Below are 23,207 nucleotides of genomic sequence, written 5' to 3'. Positions count from 1 at the left end.
CACACACACACACACACACACACACACACAGAGAGAGAGAGAGAGAGAGAGAGAGAGAGAGAGAGAGAGAATTTGTACTTTAAAATGTGTTCCATCTTCCCATGAGCATCAAATCAAATGACTGTACTTGAATGTGACCCATCACTACTATGTTATCAAACTGAGTCACCAGTTACCAATTAGTGTGAACCTAACACTGGTTTTATTCTACTTTCCAAACTTGACATTTCCATAACCCTCCACCCTCATTACCTGAGGCTCTGGAGCAGTTGGATGAGTAACAACATGGTTATTTCTAAGGCTTTCAGAGGGATGGGCTGTGTACACAGCAGGTATTATATATTGTCCTCTTTTCCAACAACAGGGGACCAAATGTTTCTCATCAAATTAAAGGAATCTTAAAATGACAGCTCTTGGAATACTTAGCACATGTCAGTGTTATTTTAGTGACACTGACAATGGTTTTAAATGTCAGAAAATTTTCTTAAAGGAAAATCTTCATAGACATTGTACTCATTTTCACTCAACAACTCCTTGTCATTGGATTGTGGAAGTCATATGCCTGGAATTTTAATGACTTTTAAAACGGTACATAGAATAATACTACATGACAATGATCTCCAAAGTGGGGATCTCAGAAAACCAAACAAAAGAAGCCCAGGAAGCAATATCTGGATCTCCTTTTGCAGCTAGCTAGAATGGAAAAAATTGAATACACACAAGGATTTTATAAGGTGAATAGCAGGGGAAAATATGCTAAAGGGTGCTCTGGATCTGCCCAGCAAACCCTAAAAACAAGTCTTAAATAGGATCAAATTATTCACAAATAATTTTACTGTGTCCCAGAACAAAATTCAAGAAAATTAATGGTAACAGAAACAACTAGCACCTTGCCTAGTTAAAATCACATCTGTCACATAAGAACAATTATTAGATCTTCAAAGGAGCCACAAAAATAAAACTAATAAAAAAAGAATCAATCGATTTTCAAAAAGCATCAAAGTTATTATATATGTTCTAGATGAAAGAAGAAAATTCAAGAACATTAAGGATAAACATGGGAAATAAAATGCTGGACTTCCAGAGTTCAAAAATCACAGAAATGAAACATGCATGATGAGTAGGGCTGTAAAAAGATGTTCAGTGAACTTTATCACATAGACAGTGCTAGTTTAAAACTATACAACAGAAAAAAAAAGAATCATCACTGACCTATGTTTTAACAAGTTCTTTACTAGAAGACACCATGTATTTCAGACACAAAGCCCAGGGACACCTGAGCTGGAAGTGGACCGAAAGCCTCCTCCCTGAGGACCAGCTTTCATGGTACCAGAAAGCCCAATGCAAGTTTCCAAAGAAAGGAATCAACAGAAAGTCCTACTCAATAATGATACCTATGAAGTACAACAACCAGCATGGCACTGTAACTCTAAGGGCAACAGTGGCATGAATACCTGGGCAGTAACCAACAGCTCTATAATTGGACTTAAGATCTTTTCAACAAAAAAATGTGCCTAGTACTGGAGATCTAGTCAACAACACAGTGAGTAGTCATGGATCTTAGAGGAAAGCCAGTGTTTTACTAAACCAGCAAAATTCCCGAACTATAGTCTATGTATTTGTCCTTCAGCCCACATATAGATAAGTGTAACTCTCACCCCACATCAAGGAAACATCTTTTTGCAACAAAAAGGATCATTATAGAAAACCACAACAAATCAAAATGCAACCCCAACTGATAAAGTTACAAAACAACTTCCATGTAAGTCTCAGGGAACATTATGGAAAAGGGGATGTGGAAATCATAGGAGCCAGACAAACAAGGAGTTTGCTGTGAAACTGTGTTTCCCTGTGTCACCTTCATGACTGACTAAACATGAACTGAACATGCTAATGAATAAGAGGGAAAGCTCATGAGGATTATATTCTAGACAATTAACTATAGGCAAGTAAGGAATACTGAGAGTGAGAGAAATAAACTACAGACAGGAGAAAATCAGGGAAAGAGACAGTAAAAAAAGGCAAAGGACACAGTCGACAAGACCAAACGGCAGCCCACAGACTGGGAAAAGATGTTCACCAATCCTATATCCGACAAAGGGCTGATCTCCAAAATATACAAAGAATTCAAGAAACTAGTCAACAAAACACCAAATAACCCTATTAAAAATGGGGTACAGACCTGAAGAAAGAATTCTCAGTAGAGGAAATCAAAAAGGCTGAAAGACACTTAAGACAGGTGCTCCACATCCTTAGCTATCAGGGAAATGCAAATCAAAACAACTTTGAAATACCATCTTAACTCCTGCCAGAATGGCTAAAATTAGAAACACCAATGATGACTCATATTGGAGAGGATGTGGAGAAATGGGAACAGTCCTCCATTGCTGGTGGGAGTGCAAACTCGTACAAGCCATTTTGGAGATCAGTATGGCAGTTCCTCAGGAAAATGGGAATTAGTTTACCACAGGACCCGGCAATCCCCCTCTTAGGCATATACCCAAAGGATTCACATCCATGCAACAAAGACATCTGTTCAACTATGTTCATAGCAGCACTATTTGTAATAGCAAGAACCTAGAAGCAACCTAGATGCCCCTCAATTGAAGAATAGTTAATGAAGATGTGGCACATCTACACAATGGAATACTACTCTGCAGAAAAAAATAATGGTATCTTGAAATTCGCAGGCAAGTGGATGGTACTTGAAGAAACCATCCTGAATGAGGTAACCCAGTCACAAAAAGAGGAACATAGTATGTACTCACTCATATATGGATTTTAGACCTAGATCAAAGGATCACCAGCCTATAATTCACACCACCAGAGGAACAAGGTGTATTCTAAGAGATTCATCTAAAGTCCCTCACAGAACTGGGAAGGGACAAGTCCCCCAGAGCACAGGGGAAGTGGGGGGTGGCAGCAAATGGAGTTAGAAGTAGGAGAAAACGAGGGAGAGGAATGGAAAACACGTGCGACCTGGAAGATTGAGCCTGGTTAGGAATAGAAGACAGAAGTGAGAGAGAGAGAGAGAGAGAGAGAGAGAGAGAGAGAGAGAGAGAGAGAAAATAAAAAGGGAGCCAATATTGGTTTGAAGATAAAATTGAACACAAAGAAAGGTCGAGAGAACTACAAGACTGCAGCCAACTAACAATTTGAGCTTCTGTGGAAAGGCTACCATAAATGCCCTTCCTGGATAGTGAGAGCAACAACTAACTTATTCATGGAGCCCTCATCTAATTCCTGTTTTAAACAGGAGCAAACACCCATATATAAACACTGAGTCGAAGTAGAACTCAGATGCAGATGGAGAGGACAAGACCAGGCGGCAGAAACACATAGAGACGACTTACCTGAGCAAGGAGGAGCTAACGGGCCCCCAGACTCATAGCTGGGAAGCCAGCATGGGACTGACTCAGGCCCCCCTGAATATGGGTCTCATCCAGAAGGACTGAGCAGTCTAAGGGACCTCAGACAGTGGAGCCAGGATGTATCCCTGGTGCACAAAAGGACCTTGCTAACACATCCCCCATTGAGGGATAACTCCCTTAACCTAGAGACAGGAGAGAAGCCCTAGTCCCTACTTCACATGACCTGTCAGATCTACATGACCCCAACTGGATGGCATTCCCCTACATATGGAATTGGGGTGGGGGATGGGAGGGGAGGGTAGTTAGAGTGCATGTGAGAGGGCAGAGAGGGTAAAAGGGAGGAAGGGAAGGAGGGAGGGAGAAAGGAAGAGGGAACTGGGATCGACATGTAAAATAATAAATTAAATAAAAAAAATACTTCGACTCCAAAATTTAAGTTCAAGGACAAGTTACTGGGGAAACATATTTCTATTTTTTTTTTCCACAGAAAATGAAAAGATGTGGATTCCTTCCAGACTAATGTGGTTTGATCAAGCCAGACCGCCTGAAACAGAGTACCAGGTGATCCTACATTCAAAACAGCTGGACAAAGCAGCCTTACAGACTACAGCCAGGATTTCTGCATCTTCTTAGAATCCCCCATGACAGCGCCCCTTACCAGGAGGAAGTAGTTTGCCCAAATTCCCAAATATTGTCTATAAATTTTTGTTTTCATTTAAATGGACTTGTTTATAAAAAATAAATAAATAAATAATAAAAAATAAAACAAAAACAAAGGTATCAACAAAAGAAAAAAAGAAAAGCCCTCCTATGGTAGAAAGAAAATCCAATGACTTCCAGGGCTGGGGGCATATCTTAGTAGTAGAACATATGCATGATGCCTAGGGTTCAATCTCCAACAATATCAACCATGTCACTAAATGCACCAAAAATTATAAAACCTTTTATTATCAAGATTGCGGCAATCAAGATAGGAATTAGTAGGGGCCAAACTATTGGCTATAGTACAGAGAGACAGTTTAACAAAGATATGAGGGAAGTGACAGTGAAAAAGAGCTTTGCTAAAATTGCATCATCCAGTGGGGACTGTGTGAACACCCCAGGCGTGTCCTCTGAAGAGTGACATCCATGTTTTAAATCGTGGTCGAAATAGACTTCACTAAAATAGTTTAGCTGAGTTTCTAAACTTTAAAACAAGTATTTCATTTAAAAGTCCCTAATGCAGGGACATCAGTACCCAGAGATGCAACAATATATTATGTGAAATGTCTAATCTTCAACATAAAATATTAAACAGATAAGGATGCAGAAAAGTATGCACAATCAGGTGGGTGAATGAGTAGCAGAAGTGGCCTCTGAGAGGGCCTAGAGTTCAGACTTAACAAAGACTTCCAAGCATCTGTAATGATATCTATAATATAGTTGAAGAATTAAACAAAACTATGCTTAAAGCAGTGAGTATGATAACAAAATTAGCAGAAAACAGAAAGTATAAAAATGAAAGCTCATATTGAAAAGTATAAAAATTGAAATGACAGCTTGATGTTCAACTGGAGCGCTACAGTGAAAGAGTCAGCAGAGTTGCTGAAAGAGATTCTGCAACTGAAACAATAGAGACGGAAAAGAATGAGGAAAAATTAGAATTCACATGAGTGTGAGGATCATTAAGTGCATTAACTTATACGGAATATACACCCCAGGAGAGGAAAGAAGGAAAACAAAAACTGTACTAATTATGGCATGAAACTCCTCAGATTTAGCTAAAAGATAGAAGCTACTTACTCACAAACTGATATGTCTGTTTTCATTTTTATGCAGGAATTCTAGAAGACACTAGTCCAAACTTCAAACAAACTTGGACCTCAGATAGGAAACATGGTACTACTGCTGTATCACAAGGAGGATGATAAAGCTACAGACACTTGAGGCAAAACATAGTTGAGACAACAGACTATCTGGAAGCTGGGTAGAAACTGGGGGTAATGGTTTGGAAAATTAAAATATTGTATTGTATATAGGGGAATTTAGAAAATTGCGTGTATGTCTATGACAAGATGCACACAACAGAAAAGATGCAAAAAGAATGACACTTATATCTAGGCTCAGTGCAAGTCTAATATGGGTTGAAGAGCTGCCATGACCCACGGCTAATGTGCAAATACTGGAAGAGGTTTTTGGGTTGATTTGGGTTTTGCTTTTATGCTTCCTTTGTTTTCTATTTAGTTTTATGCTCGGGATATTAAAGAAAATCTTTGGTGAAATATTAACTAAACATGAACTAAAGAAACAATGACTTCACTGACCACAGGCACAAGGAACATACAAAAAATAAACAAACAACAACAAAAAAAAAAAACAGTTTGTGTAAGTTGTTAAACAAAAGGACTACTTCAGGGAAAAAAAAAAAAACTAGCGAACTCTATTGAATCACATTTTCTCCAATTCATATGCTGAAGATCTAGACCCTCAATGATAATATGTTTAGAGATGAAACCATTAAAAAAATAGTAATTGAGAGCCTGGTGTTGTTGATGCACACCTTTAATCCCAGCACTAGGGAGGCAGAGGCAGGAGGATCTCTGTGAGTTCGAGGCCAGCCTGGTCTACAGAGCTAGTTCCAGTTCAGTTTCCAAAGCAATGCAGAGAAATCTTGTCTTGAAAAACCAAAAACAAAACAAAAAATAAATAAATAAACAAAAAACCCAAAAATAATAATTGAGGAGACTGAGGTGAATCTCAGCACTTGCCTAGCATGAAAAAAAGGCTCCGGTTTAATCTCTAGAGTTCCAAAAGAAAAAAAGAAGGAGAAAGTAACTAAGGTCAGAAGGGATCAGAAGAACGGGGTCCTAATCCAACAGGACAGCTGTGTTTGTGTACAATGGAATATTGATGTGCCTAGTGTTGCAAGCCTATAATCCCAGCTACTTGGAAGAGAGAAAATGGGTACTACAAGGCCATCAAGGGGAATTTAGTGAAATCTAGTATCAAAATAAAAACTAAAAGGGAGGCTTGTGATTAAGCTCAGTTGTTGGGCACTTGCCTACTATGTGCAATGCTCTAGGTTCAATCCCCAGAAGCAAAGGTGGAAGAGCAGGTTGTGGGACTGGGAAGTAGAAGACACACCACAAGAATGTGGCTCTCTCCAAGCTAGGAAGACAAACCTCAACAAAAAACAACCCTCCTTGTGTCCACTCACTTCTTGATGATGGATTTCTATCCTGCAGAACTGAAAGAAATGCGATGTCTGTTATTTATGAAAAACTGTCCATGGTATTATGTCATGGTAACCCAGGCAATCTCCTGTAGACAAGATAATGAAACTATAAATCAGTAACAAGAAAAATCCCCAGAAATTAAACATTACATTATTAAACAGAAATGGGTCAAACAAGAAAGCATAAGGAAAATTAGACAGAATTTAAACCATAGTCATTAGACCTATCAAAAAGGAAGAAGTGAAACAAACTACTTTTATTCACAGGTAAGAGTCTCTATATAGAAAATTCCAATGAATACATATGAAATCAAGAGATTAATATATGATTTCAACAGAATTACATGTCAGAAGTAGTTTTGTTTTTATAAATCAGCAGTTAGCAATCTGAAAATAAAATAAACTAATTCCATTTACAATATCACCTAAAAGAATAAATATCTTGTAACTAATTTATCTAAGGAGGTAAAAGACTTACACACAGAAAAACAACAAATACTATACAAGAAAATTAACAAAAATGTAACTAAATAGAGAAACATCCAGCCCTCATGGATAGACTTAGTATTGTCAGGATGGTTATGCTACCCAAAGCACTCCACAGACACAATTGATTTCTAGCAATATTCCAACAGCCTTTTCTACAAATACCATTAGCTGATCCTCAGATTCATATTGGAATTCAAGGGGTGCAAGGAGCCAAAAGAACAATTTTTCACTTGAAGTATTAGCAATCTACTCCCAGGACCTTGAGTATGCTAAGCCAACAATATTCCACTGAGCTACACCGGTAGTCTCTTTAAAAATAATCCCCAAAGAGCTGAACAAAACAAGGTTGATAGTTCTCAAGACTGTGGCAGCATGCACAGGACCTTCACAGGTTCAAGTCAGACAGGCTGGCAGCACTGAGAGGGGAAAGTGGACATGGGCTCTCACCCCTAACCAATAAGCTATCTGCAACTGACACCCATTTGAAAAGGAAAAATCAGTTTTCTTCAATAGAGACTCATTGGGTATATTAACAACACTCAAGGGTAGGCCCCAAGACCAGCAACAGATGGCCAACACAAAATAAACTCAACAGTATTTTGTAGACTTTTTTGTCTCATATTACTTTGGGCATTTTGTTTGTTTGTTTGTTTTATTGGTCTTTTACTTGAATGCCATGGTTTCCAATTTGTGTTAAAAAAAAAAAAAAAAGAAAAGAAATATTACAACATTCATCAGTAAACCTTATGAATGATAAAAATCCAGAGATACATGTTGGGGTTCAAGCTAAAGATCAGAGAAGCAAAGCAGCCAAGCCACCAAAGAGCTCTTACCTCTCCCAAGGCTGGGGCAATCCTGACCTCAACATGACTGGAGACTAATTGCCAGAATACAGCATGAGACACTGAGCCCCTATTATATACCTCTCCAGTGCTAGCATTAAAAGCCTGAGCTCCCACGTGCTCACTTTTGTGTGAGCTCTGTTTCTTTTTTTAGACTGACACACTCTCCTGTAGGCCAGAATGGCCTTGAACTCACAGAGATTCATCTGCCTCTGTCTCCTGAGTCCTAGGAGTAAAGGCCTGAACCACCACCTCCTGGCTCTATGGCTGCTGGGATTAAAGATCTGTACTGCCTTCTTCCCCAGACCCAGAAAGACAAATATAGTATGTACTCACCCATAAGTGGATACCAGACATAAAGAAAAAGATACTCAGCCTGCAATCCACAACCTCAAAGAAGCTAGAATCCTCTTCCAGAAACAGATGGAAGCAAATAGAGAAATCTATAACTAACCATTGGGCCAAGCTCCTGGAATACAATTGAAGTGAGGGAGTATCGATAATATGAAAAAAAGAGTCAAGACCATGATGGAAAAACCCACAGCTGACCCTAGCTGGTGAGAGATCACTGACTCAGGTCTGACAAATGGGGAACCTGCATAAGATCGGACTAGACTCCCTCAATATAGGTGGCAATGGTGAGACTGGGACAATACATGAGGCCACTGACAGTGGGTCCAAAATCTAACTCTAATGCACAAAATGACTTAGAGGAGCCCATTCTATATGGAGAGATATCATGCCAGTCTAGACACAGAGGTGTGGGGGGGGTGGGGAGGTGCCTTGGTCCTGCCTCAACAAGATGATGGAACAGACTGAGCAGACTTCCTAGGGGAGGCTTTACCCTCTCTGAGTAGCAGATGGGAGGTGAGGTTGGGGGAAGTGGGAGCAGAAGGAGAGGAAGGGGGGAGAACTTGGATTGGAATGTAAAAGAATAGATTAATAAAAAGTGTTTTTTAAAAATGAGTAAGCAAAGAAAAAAGGTATGAACCACCATTGCCTGACCTCTATGGCTGTGGCTAGCTTTGCATTCTGATCTCCAGGCAAGCTTTATTAGATCATAAGCAATATATTACCACAACAGAAATCAAACATTATGCTACAGCTTCATGTAGACGATTCAGTAGAAATGAGTGTCCCCAAATAAGCCAGTTGACTTAAGGCAAATGTTTGAAATCCATTCAATGAAAAAAGGAAAAGTCAGTCTACCGAATATCTACATACACAAGAATGAAATCATACATGTACATTATACCATATATAAAACTAACTCAAAATGTATCATAAATCTTTTACAAGACATATCTGTCCACTTCAGTAACAAAATACTTGAAGTATTTTACAATGAAATGAAGTTTATTTCACTCGAGGCATTAGAGGTTCAAGGGCACAGTTTTGCAATCATTTCAGCTCTGGTGAGGATTTCATGACATTTGGCATCCCAGTGGAGCCAGGGTGTCGGAGGGAGAGACCACATGGCAACTTGGGAACAAGGGCCTGAGGAGGGCTGGTGGCATCAGATGCCTTTAATTCCAGCACTAAGGAGGCAGAGACAGGTGGATTTCTGTGAGTTCAAGGCATGAATTGTCCACAGAGCTATTTCTCAGACAACCAAGGCTTTTAAACAGAGAAATTTTGTCTCTGAAGAGAGACCAGCATAATTAATTCTGGGATCTTGAATAGCCCTTGAAGGTTCATGGATTGAAGGCTTGATTCCAAGCTGCCTAATGGAGGAAGTTAGAATGAAGGAAATTAGGCTTTTGGAGACAAATCTTTACAAGAACCTCTCTCTCTCTCTCTCCCTCTCCCTCCCTCTCTCTCTGTATATGTGTGTCTTCTCTCTTTCTACCTCCCTCCCTCTGTTCCTTCTCCCATTTCTCTCCTCTTGCTGTTGTCTTCTTCTCCTTCTGATGCTCCTTCTCTTCATCTTTACCCCTTTCCACGTGGCAAGCCATTTTGACCCACTCTACTTCCTGCCAGGATGTTCTGCTTCACATCAGTCCCCCCACCAAAATTAATCTTTCTTCCAGTTAATTACCTCAGGTATTTTGTCACAGCAATGGAAATCTAATAATTCTGCAAATACATACTCGTCCTTTGTGTCATTAAAATTTATAAAACTGAGACGAGTGTAAAAAATACTTGATTAGCACACTGAAACCTTCAGCACAACCAAAAACCATAGTAATAATGAAAGACCTAAAACTATATTAAGGCTACGTGTGATGGCACACACATGTAATCTCTTTAATCCCAACACTTGGGAAGCAGAGACTTGGGAAGCCAGACTGGTCTACATGGTAAATTCTATGATAGCCAGGGATAGCTAGAGAGACAGTCTTAAAAAAGATGAAACAATATATTAGTCACTATTTAATATATAGAGACACAATATACACAATAGCTCAAAGATGGAACAGAGAAGATAGAGCTACAAAGGAGCAGCATCCCCGTGTGTCACTGAAATTAACTTAGTATAGACTTGTGATACTGTAATGTAATAAGAAATACACATGTGGCCTCTCCACCTGGACCCTTAAAGTCTCTTAAGTTCTAAGTGACTTCTTGTATGTTAATAGATGAATGGTAGTTGAGGGATCCTGAATTACTTTATGATGGGAAGTGAATGCCTGAGAAATCAACCTCATTATGAGAATCCCACATTCCCCCAATCAGCTTTCTGGGGAGAAGAAAAGGGCTAAAGGTTGAGGTGATCATCAATAGTCAATGATGTAATGAACCATTCCCATGTACTGAAGCCTCCGTAAAACCTCCAACAGGCAGGATTCCAGGCACTTCAAGACTGTTGAACAAGTGAGCTTCCTGAAGCAAGGAGGGTCCTAAAGAAAAGGTTACAGAAGCTATATACTTTTTAAATACATGGCACCATGCATCTCTTCCATCTGGCTGTTATCTGTATCTTTGACTTTATAATAAACCAATAAACAAGCATTTATCCGAGTACTAAGCTATGTGGCAACTTAATCAAGCCTAAGAAGGTGATCTTAGAAACTCTCAATTTCAAGCTGGTTGGTCAGAAATGGGTAAAACAGGCTGGAGACTGTAACTGGTATTGCAAAGTGGTAATGGTGGTCAGTGATGGAGAACGAATCACTTGACCTGTAGGATCAAATGCTATTTTCAGGTACAACAGGTCAGAATTGAATCAAATCAGACACTCAGCTGGCACTCACACCCTGGAAAATTGGTTGCTTGGTGTGTGAGGAGAAATCCCACATATCTGATATCAGAAGTGTTGTGGGGAGTGTATGAGAGCAGGAAAAACACTTTGGGTTTTTTCCCCTTATCTAGTAGGATATAAAGTAGACTCTGGCAAGTGGAAATAAATGGATGATTCCCAATTTCTGATGAGTTGACTTACAGTTTTTGAATTTACAATGATGAAAAAGTGATATGTATTCCGTAGAAACCAAATATTGAATTTTTATCTTTTCCTGGGATAGCAATATGGAATATAATATGTCCTTGCTATGCTGGGATGTGACAACAAATAACAGCTCCCATTAACCACATAATAAAGAGGGTAAACAACCGACACTCTTCAGTGTGCTATCTTGTTAAGCTATGGTGTTTGGTAGCATAAATATATTACATTCACTTTCAATTTATTACATTTTCAACTGATCCTGGATTTATTATTTGTTAAGGAACATATACATTAACCAGTAAGAAAATAACTAAAAGAACAATAAAAATAATCAAAGTAATTAAAGCATACCATTAAAAATGTTCCCTTAATGCAGTTGTTCTCAAGCTGTGGGTCATGACCTCTTTGGAGGTTGAAAGACTCTTTCACAGGGGTCATCTAAGACCATCACAAAACAGAGATATTTACATTATGATTAATAACTAGCAAATTAACAGTCATGGAGTAGCACTGAAAATAATTTTATAGTTGGGGGTCATCACAACATGAGGAACTGTACTAAAGTGTCACAGCATTAAGAAGCTTGAGAACCGCTGCCTTAATGTTAAAAAAAAAAAAAAGGAAGTAAAGGGAGCAGATGAACCAGAAGGACATTTATAGAAAATAACAAATAAAATGACAGGTATAAAGTCAACTATGTAATATTATTAAGTGCAACTGGATAAAGCAATCCAACTAAAAGCTACATGTTATCAAAAATCTATAGGAATTTAATTTAAACTTAAAGGTAAAAGGAGTTTGAAAATAAAAGGTTAAAACCCATTTATCAAGCAAAGAAAAATTGAGTGATTTTATCGGGCCAAATATACTTTTAAAAATGTTAACCGGGAGACTGGATATAGTTTCAGTGGTTAAGAGCACTTGGTAATTTGCAGAAGAACTGGGTTCAGTTCACAGTACCCACATGGCAGCCCATAACCATCTGTAACTCCAGTTCCAAGGGATCGGATGCCCTCCCTGGACATTGGGAATGCACACAGTAAACATATATGCATTCATGTAAAACACGGATACGTGTAAAAATAAATCATTTTCTAAAAAATAAAACATAAATGTTAATTGAGAAAAAGGTAAATAGTATAATGATACCTAATGGTGGAATATGGAATTATTTTCCCTAAGACCAATAACAATAAATACTTGATTTCACCACTGTCATTCAACATTGACATGGAGTTCCAGCCACTTTGAGAAAGGGACATTCAAATTGGAAAAGAAGTAAAAAATGTTCCCTGTACTTTGATGACATGCCCTTGTATATGGAGAAATCCTAATGAATGCACACCAAAAAATGAAAATTATTAAATGAATTCAGCAAAGTTTCAGAAATTAAGATCAACACACAAAATACTGACAGTTTTATACACTAGCAACGAACAAACTAAAAAGAAAAAATTTTAAAATCCATTTATAATACCATAAAAGGACTTCAAAATTTAGAAATAAATTCAACAAAGGGGATTAAAGCTTATAGCCTGGAAATTATAAAACATTGCTACAAAAACATAAAGGAAACAAATAAATGGAAAGATATTCCATGTTCAAAGATTAGGAAACTTAACAGTAAGATGTCACTAGTACACAAAGTGGCCAATGGTTTCATTGTAATCACTATCATAATCCCAATGCCTCCTCTTAATCCTGAAATTCACAATGAATTACAAGAGATTCTAAATAGCCAAACAATGAAGAAAAGGAATAGCAAAGTAAGAGAACTCACTTTCTGATAGCAAGATTACTGAAAGGCCACATTAATCAAAATTAGCATAATGATACAAACACAGGGTAATGAAGTAAAATTGAGGGTTCATAGACAAACCTTTATATTTGTTCTGCAGTATGGGTCAGTGATAAATAGCTTGCCTAGTATGCTCAGGGCACTCTTTCCAACCCCCAGCACTACATACACAGATACAAAAGAGAGAGAGAGAGAGAGAGAGAGAGAGAGAAAGGAAAAAAGAAAGAATTGAAATGTGCAGTTATAAATAAATTCAGGCTGTTTTACTCTGCCTTTCCAGGATGCGAGTCATTGTTTCAGTGTTTCCAAGCTTCATATACTAGCCACTAATTTAGTCACTTAGTATTTTCATGACTAGATTTGCCATTTCAGTATCATTGTGCTCGGTTGTTGACAGAATTTCTGTCCCACCTGGTCTCACAGCCACTTTGCCCCAAATAAACACACAGAGACTTAGATTAATTATAAACTGTTTGGCCAGTGGCTCAGGGTTTTTACTGGCTAGGTGTCTCTTAATTATTAACGTATACCTATTAATCTATGTATTTCTACATGGCCTTATCTTACCTGAGAATGCTCCAGCATGCGACTGCTTCATCAGTCACATGGTTTCTCTCTGGCAGCTTTTCCCGGCATCCTCTCCCCAGAATTCTCCTAGTCTGGTAGCCTCGCCTATACTTCCTGCCTGGCTACTGGCCAATCAGTGTATTATTCATCAACCAATAAGAGAAACATACACACAAAAGGACATCCCCCATCACTCAGTTTTGATTAACACTTACTTTGCTTAATAATAGTCCCCACGTACTAGACTAGTGATATTTACAATTTGGATATTCCAAAGAAAAGTGATAAAGTACTGCCTTTAAGTGAAAAGGTGAAAGTTATGGACTTACAGAAACAACAACGAAGTATTCTGAAGCTGCTAAGATCTGTGGTAAGAATGAAAATCTCTACCCATGAAATTGCAAAGAAGGAAGAAGAAATTTGTGTTAGTTTTGCTGTCACGCCTCAAACTAAAAACAAAAACAAAACAAAACAAAACAAAAAAAAAAAAACTACAGGCACAGCATGACAAGTGTTTGGCTAAGACAGAGAAAGGAATTGAATTTGTGGTTTAGTATTGTCCCAATTTTCAGGCATCCACTGCAGCCTTACAATTCATCCCTCAGGGATGCAGAAGGAACTGATGTAATTATATCATTAAACTTTTATGCCACAATTTATAAGAGCTTAATGGGATAAATTATAATTTCACCCTATCTTAGAAAATTTGGCTTACCAAAATGCAGCTATATTGCAGGGTGGCTAAGATACCCCAGTAAATCTCTATCTGTGTAACTACACAGGTTGAGGATGGCCTGAAAGGAAAGCACTTGTTATACTCAGACTAGGAGCCAACGGTCAATGAATGTGACTTTCCTTTCTAAGATAAAAATGTTTACATAACAAGCAACTGTAGGGCTAAGGCTTCAGCTCACTTTTAGATCACTAGTCTACTACATGGCAAGGCCCTGGGTTCAATCCCCAGCAGTCCATTATGATAAAGAATTCATGGCTATGGGAATATGGTGTAGAGATTCCTCACAACCCAGGAGATCAGAAAGGCAGAAAACAGCTGCAACTAGGAGATAGGCTATACATAATCCTGAAAGGCCTGCCCCTAGCAAACTATTAGCACCAACTAGACTCTACCCTCTAAAGCTTCCATTGTCCCTCAAAAGAGCACCTCCACCTGGGGAACAAGTGTTCAAAACACAGGCATGTAAAATCATGTATATATGGCAGGAAAGTAGAAATGGAAATGTCTAACAGGGGGTTGGGTGGGCAAAGGCAGGATGAGCGGCATGGATAGGGATATATAAACTTTAAAAATAAGTTAATGTTTAAAAGTAACTTTATAAGAAACATTTCAGATTCAAAAAATAACAGCTATGATGGAGCTCTAGAAACAAACCACTGTGCGGGTTATAGGGGCAGGGCTACAGCTCAGTATATCACTAGCCTATCATGTCATGAGGCTCTTGGCCAGGGACCTCCAAAGCCTTTTTTCCAAGTTATATCTACTACAAAGGTTATTTATCATTTGGGAATGAACTTCCAGGAATTACTCCCTATCTGGTCATCAATCTATGTATTATACAACAGATAGACTGACAACTGAGTAACTTAACTATCAACTTTGATCACCACTTAGAAAGATCATTAGCTACTATGAATATAGTCACTGCCTGTGATGTCAAAAATGTTCTGTATATAATACAAATTACCCTTGTTTATGCAGATTTAAAGTTATTAAAACAGAGTTGGGGGCTAAAGAGATGGCTCAGTGAATACGAGTGTGTACTGTTCTTGAAGGGGACCCAAGTTCATTTCCCAGCACCAACATCGGACAGCTCACTTCTGCCTCTTTCCAGTTCCAGAGGATTTGAAGCCTTCTTCTGGACTCCACGGGCACACACTCATGAGTACATACCCACACAAATACTGAATTAAAAATATGATAAATCTTTAAAAAGATGGAGACATTGTGTTCATGATGGGACTAAAGTAGAAGGTATTATTGCTAGGCTCAGATTCCCATGGGAAATGACTACCTTGAGACAAAAAAAGGCCAAGTGAGGTCTTTATGGCTTATGCAGAATAAATCATTTCTCTTTGTTTTGACTGGATGTGAGATTTACTGCTGAACATGGTTTGCATGGTATAGGAGATCACTGTGGAAAATCTCAGGAGTGCAGGCCCTACCACTTGTCCATGGTACTAATATTGGGGATATATTTGACTCCACAGCTAGCAGGAGTTTGCCACTTCTCAGCCAGTATGTCTTTATATCCACCTGCATTAAACTTGGTGAAGCCCCACATCTTTGAGATATGGATCTTCTGATGGTCAGGGAGCTTGAACTTGGCTTTACACACAGCATCCTTCATATGTTCCTTATTCTGCAGCTTGGTACAGATGGATATCATGACTTGGCCTATGTGCCTTGAAGCTGTCCAAAGGCATACACATGCCTATGTGGAGCCAGTCAGGCCCAGCACAGGACATCTTGTTGATGTAGATGACATGGAAAGGATGGAACCTCACTTTGATATGGAAGTCATCCTTGCCACAACTCTTTACCATGTATCTGTTGGCACAAGTAAAGTAGCCATCCAGGGCTTTGAAGAAGCTTTGCTCATATTTATTTTATACAATGTGGACACAAAGTGGGAATTCATCAACTTGTGCCTTCTTCTGTCCCAAGTCAAAGATGCAGATCTCGGCATCAGAGATGCCCTGGCACAAGTGAGACTATTTTGCTTACAATACCGGTTAACACCAGGCTGGGTGGCCGTGGCCCATGATGACAAAAGGACATTGGCTGGTATGCCAAGGGAAAAGAGAAAATAAATTATTTTTCTTTTTTAGTGATATTTTTATTAATTAAATTTATTCACATACTTTATATTACAACTGAAGTTTCCCCTCCCTTCTTTCCTCCCATCTTCCCCCTCGCTCAATCTATTCCTCCTCTGTTTCTGTTCAGAAAGGGACAAGCCTCCCATGGGTACCAAGAAAACATGGCATATTAAGTTGAGGTAGGACTAAGCACTTCCCCTTTTATTAAGGCTGGATAAGGCAATCCGTAATGAGGAGTAGGTTCTCAAAGGCCAGCCAAAGCATTAAGGACAACCTCTGCTACCACTGCTAGGAGTCTCACAAGTAGACCAAGCTACACAACTGTCACACATATGTAGAGGGCCTAGGTTGGCTCCATTCAAGTTCTCTAGCTGTCAATCCAGACCTGCGCGGGCTCCTTTGAGCACAGGTTAATTGTTTCTGTGGGATGTTCTTGACACCCCCTGGCTTGTACAATCCTTTCTCCCTCTCTTCAGCAGGATTCCCTGAGTTCAGTCCAATGATTGGCTGTGGGTCTCTGCATATGTTTCCATCAATTACTGAATGAAAGCTCTCTGATGACAATTGGGGTAGTCAACAATCTAGCATCTCTGGGGCTGTGGATTACAACATGGTTATTCTTTACTTTACAGCTAATATCAACCTATAAGTGAGTACATACCATCTTTGCCTTTCTGGGTCTGAGTTACCTCACTTATGATGGTTTTTTCCTCATTCTATCCATTTGCCTTCACATTTCATGTCATTGTTTTTAACAACAGAGCAATACTCCATTGTGTAAATGTACCACATTTTCTTTAGCCACGAATAAATTATTTCCAAGTATCATCCACATAATTTTAGTAAGGAGACTCAATATCTGTGGGTACAAAGCAGGTTTTCTAATTGTGCTAAGGCAATTACAATGGCAACAACACAACATGCCTGGTGGATTAAACATTGGTCCACAGGACAGAAGAGAGATATGTGAGAAATAGGTACCAGTTTAGGCATCAAAACACAAACAACCAGGAAGGCTTGATGGAAGGATTATTGTCAGTTTGAGGTCAACCTTGGCTGTATAGTGATGCAAGGACTGAGCTCAAGGACAATCTTTCTCAAAAAAAAAAAAAAGGAAATAAAGACAAACTCAGCTATTATTTTTCATTTTTAATTTATTTAAATTTATTTTAAGTGATTCATAAAAACAAAATTTGTACATATTAATGGGATACCATATTTTAGTACATGTACACATTGTGTAATATTTAAATCACATGTAACTTTTTCCTCATTATTATGTCTTTATAGTAAAAACAAAATATTTTCTTCTAGTTTTTTATGTATAGTCCATTAATGGATGATTTACAGACACCCTACTATGTAATAGCAGAGCAGAACTTTCTTCTATCTAAGTAACCATAACTTAGTCACCCTTATTCAACCTTTCCTCATTCAGCCATCCCTCCCCAGATTTTGGTAACAAGCACTCTACTCTCAACCTGCATGAGATCAGTTGTTACCAGATTCCACACAGTAGAAGTTATACAGTGCATGCCATTCTGTGGCTGGCTTCTTTCACTCATTTAACATAATCTCCAGTTCCATCCAATTTTGTCACAAACTCATTCCTTTGCCTGGCTGAATAGTATCCCATTGCATAAATGTACTATGCTTTCCTTATACATTCATCACTTGATGTACATTTTGGCTGTTTCTATTTTTTAATGATTGAGAATACTGCTTCAATGAACATGGGAGTGCAGCTGTCTCTTCAGCATGTTCATTTTATTCTCTCTGCTTATATATTCAGTAGTGTGACTGCTAGAACAAAGTGAATTTCCTTTTAATAAATGGCATTCACAAGAAAATGGTGAGTTAAGTAGATTAGAAGAGTAGAAGGGTCACTCTTTCGGAAGACAGTAAGGCTTTAGCAACCTGGGTCAGGCAGATTCCTGAATCAAGCTGGATAGTTTTAAGACTCACAGCTGGGCAAAGGCTTGTATAATGAACAAATAGAGTCTTTAGACCATGTAAAACAGCTGGAGCCTGACCCAGATATTAATCAATAGCCCTTCATGATAGGCAATGACATATCAACACTTGTGGAATTCCTATAAACCTCCAAACTCATATATTCTTTGAAGGTCTAAACAACTTACACTAATATGCACTGATTGCTCTCACCCCAAGAATGGAGCAAAGGAAGTTGTGCCTGATTTCACAGCAAAAGTAGAAATAATTCTAAACTACACCCTTAAATTTGCCAAAAGAAACCCACCCTGCCAGGAGTGGTGGTACACACCTTTAATCTCACCACTTCAGAAGCAGAAGCAGGTGAATCTCTGTGAGTTCAAGGCCGCCTGGTCTGCATAGTGAGCACCAGGCTAGCCAGGGCTATACAATGAAATGCTATCTCAAAAATAAAAAGTAATAATAATACAGAAAAGAAACAGCCCTGCTACATAACACATACAGAAACAGTCTCAGTAAAAGCCTGTGGATTGACAGAAGATGACCAGTTTTGTTGTTACAATTAAGTGGCTCCTTAATCCATATTGAAGCTCTAATCCCCAATATCTCAGAATGTGACTATATTGGAGCTAGGGCTTTTAAGAAAGTGATTTGGTTAAAACAAAGATATTAAATAGGCCCTAATACAATCTGACTACAATCCATATGAAGAGAAAATCTGAACATACAAAGGAACACCAAGAGCATACAGAGGGAAGACCAAGAAAAGTACACAAACATATCAACACTTTGATCTTAGATCTGTTGTCTCCAAAACTGTTTCTGTTAGAACCCTGCACTCTGGTATTTTGTTACAACAGCTCAAATAAACTCATATACTGACTTGGAACCTGGACATAAACAAATCTGGCTGCATTGTGATATTGCTTTTCCCTAGGAACATCTGGCACATGGTTAAGAGCCAATTATTTGGAGGAAGATGTAATGGTTATATCAGTGACCTGTGGAATAAAGCAACTATGCTATCTCTGTGTGATATGTTAGAAGGTGAGCATTACTGGTGAAATTCAAGTACGTTAAACAGGTCACTGAATGCATTGATAATTATATGTATTGAACAATTTAAGTTTCTTCAGGAAACTGACTTATATGAGAAGTTAACAAACTAATATAATAAGCACTTTAATATAAGCTTATCATAAAATTCAAATAATGGCAGACAAAGGGAAAATAATCATATTAATATAAAAATATTGTGGTGTGTATAATGGCTTTATAAGATGGATTAACTGCTTCAAGTCTATTTATATTTCACATGGAATCCTTCAAATGTTGGATATACTCATGCTATTATTTCTATAATATATCTGCTATATAACTGCTATATATGCAAATGGTCAGAAAAATACAACAGCCTTCCTTTAAGGCAGACTGGGCTATCCAAGCGTGGTGGTACATGCCTTTAGTCCCAGCACTGTAAGTTCGAGGACAGCCTGGTCTACACAGTAAATTTCAGGACAGCCAGAGCTATATAATAGAGACTCTGTCTCAAAAAGAGAGAAGGGAAGGGACTGGGCCAGTGCCCCAAAGGGTGGACTCAGTGGAGAGAGTTGACACAAGCATCATTAAGATATAAAATAGAATTATGAATAATACTCAATTCAAAAGAAGGTGAAAATGAGGAAGATGTAGAACAAATAGCAGGCAAACAGCATGACGGGAGATCTAAAACCAATCATATCAATAATTGCATGACTTGAAATTATCTAAACACTTCAACAAAAGGCAGACACTGTCAATTTGGATTTTTTAGAAGGCAACACACAGCCGTAAAGTTGTCTAGAAGACATTGTGATTAAAACATAAACATGTTAAAAAGTAAAGCTAGTAAAAAGAAAGCTGGGATCATTATCATCGGCTAAAAAAGATTTCAGCATTAACAGGTACAAACTGGATCATCTCCAAATTGCAAAGGGTCATATCCTCAAGAGACTATAAGAAGCCTAACAGTTTGAACCTAACAAGAATGCTTCAAAATACACAAAGCAAAACTTTCATAGAACTGAAAGAAGAAACAAACACAACACTTTAATCTGAGCTTGAAATATCTTTCTAATAATCAACAGAACAAGGGGACAGAAAAATAAGTGAAGGAGTAGAAAAAATTAACAGCTTTATCAACCAACTTAACCTGATATTCCTAGCAAACAATACAGGATCTGTATATACTCCAAGTAAGAGTGGAAGACATTCCAAATGACAATAGTTTATAGACGAGATACTATGTCAAAAATCCTCATAATTAAAAGGATTCAAAACATAACAATTATATCCTCTGACTATAACGGAATTAAATTAGGAAATAATACCAAAGAAAATATATGGGAAAATGGCATGAATATTCACAATTAGCTGACAATTTTAAATGACCCTGGGTTGAAGAAATAAAAAAAATGAGAAAATATTTTTTACCTGAATGAAAATAAAAACCTATAAAAATGCTAAATCCTTATAAGAAGTTTTACATCCTTTAATGCTTATATTATAAAAAGGAGAAATGTTGGAAATCAAAACATTGATTCAGAAACTGTAGAGGTCGGGTCCAGCAATCTATAGCCCTCTAAGTATTATGATGCAGTTCATACTTTGAGAATCACTGCTATTTTTTATTTGCATGTCATTTTTGCTTCAGCCTTTATTCTTCAATAAAGAACCTACACAATTTATATTGCTCTAAAGTTCATGTCACTAAAGTCAATCTTGCTTTCAGTAGTCTGTTAATCTTATGTTGACTTTAGAAAATAGAGTCCTGCAAGTGATTAACCCTGCAAGTAAGAATTTGTTTGATAAAACATTCCAAAATTCAGAGAGCAGAGTTTTATCTGCAGTAGTGTAGGGTACAACCATCAGTGGGGAATATGACCTTATTGGATATTTCCTACTGTTTATACTAGGCTTTCCATGTGGGAATCAAATGTAGTTCGCTTTTAATCATGTTCATTGCTGAAAAGCAACAGACATTTGGGTCTAAGTGGTTAATGATATAAAAAGAACTTAAGATGGGCATGATGGTTTTAAGCCCTTCATCCCAGAACTCAGGCGAGGCAATGAATCAAGGTCAGAGTTGACTACACAGAAAGTTCAAAGCCAGCCTGAGCTACAGAAGATCATGTTTCAAAACAAAAAAGAATTTACTTGGAATATGGTTTTATGCCTGCAGTTGAACAAAAACTCATCTCATGTTCTGGAAAGCACTTCAAACGAAATACGGCAGTCCAAAGAAGCACCAATTCAATTCAGTTGCAGCAATTCTTAGGTTGGCAGGCAAAAACAAAAAACAAACAAACAAAAAAAAATAAATAAAAAAAATAAAAAAATAAATCAAGATAAATTCAGGCTCAGTTACCAAAGCTACTACCCTCAAACTCAAAATCCTCCTACCTCAACCTCCTCAATGTCAGGTTACATGAATGAACTACCACACACAGATAAGTGAGCATCATCTTTCCAACTGATCCAATGCAATAACAACATAACATCTGGTTTATCTAAATTTGTTACCTCATTCCTGGGACACCTAATTAAATACAACTTTCAGCTGGGCAAGGTGGTGAACACCTTTAATCCCAGCACTCAAGAGGCAGGAGGAGTTCTGTGACTTCCAAGCGAGCCTGGTCTACATAAGAAATCCCAGGCCAGCCAGGGCTATACAATGAGACCTGATCTTAAAAAAAAAAAAAAAAAAAAAAAAAAAATCAGTAAGAACTTGAAGGCAACATTCTGTCATGGAAGAACTGTTAGATGAATTTTAATTTTAGTACATGATAGTCTTCCAAACTAAAATAGCTGGGTATGGTGGCACGTGCCTTTAATCCCAGCACTGTGGAGGCAGGGACAGGCAGATCTCTGTAAGTTCGAGGCCAGCCTGATCTACAGAGCAAGTTCCAGGACAGCCAGGACTACACAGAAAAACCCTGTCCTAAACAAACAGCAACAAAAGTAAAAGTACAGTGAACCCTAGTTGTCTAGAATCAGAGGGTAAAATCCAGTCAATCTACTCAAGGGTGCTTTCTTCCCCTGACCCTCGATGATCTTTACAGCTTTGATTCTGTCTATGAAACTACTTTCTGCTCTTTCTTATGCTTTGGAACAGAATCCCACACAGCTGTGTGTGGGGGCCATGAGAGTGTAATTAATCAAGTAATCATCCAGCCACCACAGTTAGAAGTTTTAATAGCAATGTAAAGTGGGATCAGGGTTTTATAAGCACATTTCAAAAGTGCAAAGATTAAGTCTAAGATTGTTTTTCTCCCTTTCAGAAGCTTAAATATGAGCACATAGAAACCTTACATATTTTTAAAGAACACTGGTTTTTCTCTACTTTATTACAGCTATAGTGTAAACATGCAAAATAACTAAGTTCCAAACCAAAGACAACTAGTAGAAACAACTAAATTAAGAAGAACCGTGTTGATTTACTTATCAGCCATGAAATGCAGCAAAGCCTATGCTGCCCTGCACACCTTAAGAAAAAAAAATCACCAATTCCTTTGTAGAGGAATTGTCTCTTGTTGGTATCAGGCATCTGTGCTTCAGTCTCTGTAGATTCATGTTACAGATCCAGATACTGAAAAGAGCCTGCCATCTTTTTCACTGTATTACATCTTGGCAAGCACCTTCCCTCAATACCCAGTTTGGGAAATGAGTCATAAGGAACACAACAGTTTAGCTAAAGAGTTAACCAGAC

At 38.1% G+C, this 23,207-nt stretch overlaps 1 pseudogene; it reads right to left on the bottom strand.

The window, feature by feature from the left end:
- Nucleotides 1-15,846: 15,846 nt before the first annotated feature.
- LOC127218168 (60S ribosomal protein L10-like) lies at nucleotides 15,847-19,412 on the bottom strand (annotated as a pseudogene).
- Nucleotides 19,413-23,207: the final 3,795 nt, after the last annotated feature.

This window comes from Phodopus roborovskii, unplaced genomic scaffold (genome assembly GCF_943737965.1).
Source record: "Phodopus roborovskii unplaced genomic scaffold, PHOROB, whole genome shotgun sequence".
NCBI lineage: Eukaryota > Metazoa > Chordata > Mammalia > Rodentia > Cricetidae > Phodopus > Phodopus roborovskii.
Note: the sequence above shows the minus strand (reverse complement) of the source record. Positions and strands in the feature narration are given on the sequence as shown.